Source organism: Orycteropus afer, unplaced genomic scaffold, assembly GCF_000298275.1.
Source record: "Orycteropus afer afer isolate SDZICR_OR568_19922 unplaced genomic scaffold, OryAfe1.0 scaffold00288, whole genome shotgun sequence".
Taxonomy (NCBI): Eukaryota; Metazoa; Chordata; class Mammalia; order Tubulidentata; family Orycteropodidae; genus Orycteropus; species Orycteropus afer.
In genome coordinates this window covers 824,074-825,137 of record NW_006921875.1, presented here as the reverse complement: position 1 = coordinate 825,137, position 1,064 = coordinate 824,074, and positions in this window count along the sequence as shown.

Sequence of the window (1,064 nt, the reverse complement as noted above, 5' to 3'; positions counted from 1 at the left end):
TTCAAATTTTCTACCTCAATCTATGTTAGTTTAGGTAAGTAATGTGTTTCTAGAAATATATCCATTTCTTCTATATTTTCAAATGTGTTGGAGGGCAATCCTTTACCAAAAAATGACCCCTCCTTGGGTATCCAAGGTGGTATCACTATGGAAGTAGATCACCCAATCTTTCTTCCAAAGAGTGACTGGTGGGCTTGAACCACCAGCCTTAGGCATTATGCTGCCAGAGCTCCCACAATCCTTCATAGTATCCTAATATTATCCTTTTCGTTTCAGTTGGTTCTGTTGTGACATCACCCATTTCATTTCTTATCTGTGTTATTTGCATCTTCTCCTTCTTTTGTTAGATTTATCAGTGATTTGTTGATTTTATTAACCTTGTTTTTTAAAAAAGAACTTGTAGCCTTGTTGATTCTTTCTATTGTTTTTCTGTTTCATTTGTTTCTGCTCAAATCTTTATTATTTCTTTTTTTTCTGGTGATTGTAGGTTTAGGTTGCTGCTCTTTTTCTAATGGCTGGAGATGTTGAGTTATGGTGATGATTTTGATTCTTTCTTCCTTTTTGATGTGTGCATTTATTGCTATAAATTGTCTCCTGAGCACTGCAATTGCTATGTTCCACATGTTTTGATTTGTTGTGTTTGCCTTCTCATTTGATTCAAGGAAGTTTTTCATTTCATTTCTTATTTCTTCTATTACCCAGTAGTTTTTAAGGAGGGCATTATTTAGTTTCCATATGTTTGCCTTTTTTCCCTTGATCTTCCTCTATGATTAATTTCTAATTTTATAGCATTATGAACTGAGAATCTGCTTTACAATATTTCAATGTTTTTAAATTTATTGAGGTTTACTTTGTGACCTGACATATGGTCTACCCTGGGAATGTTCCTTGTGTGCTGGAAAAGAATGTATATTGTGCTGTTGTTGGGTGAGTAGCTCTGGATATGTCTATAAGGTAAAGTTGGTTGATTGTGTTGTTTAGTTCTTCTGTGTCATTGTTGAGTTTCTTTCTATTCCATCCTTCATTGAAAGTGGTGTATGAATGTCTCCCACTATTACTGTGAA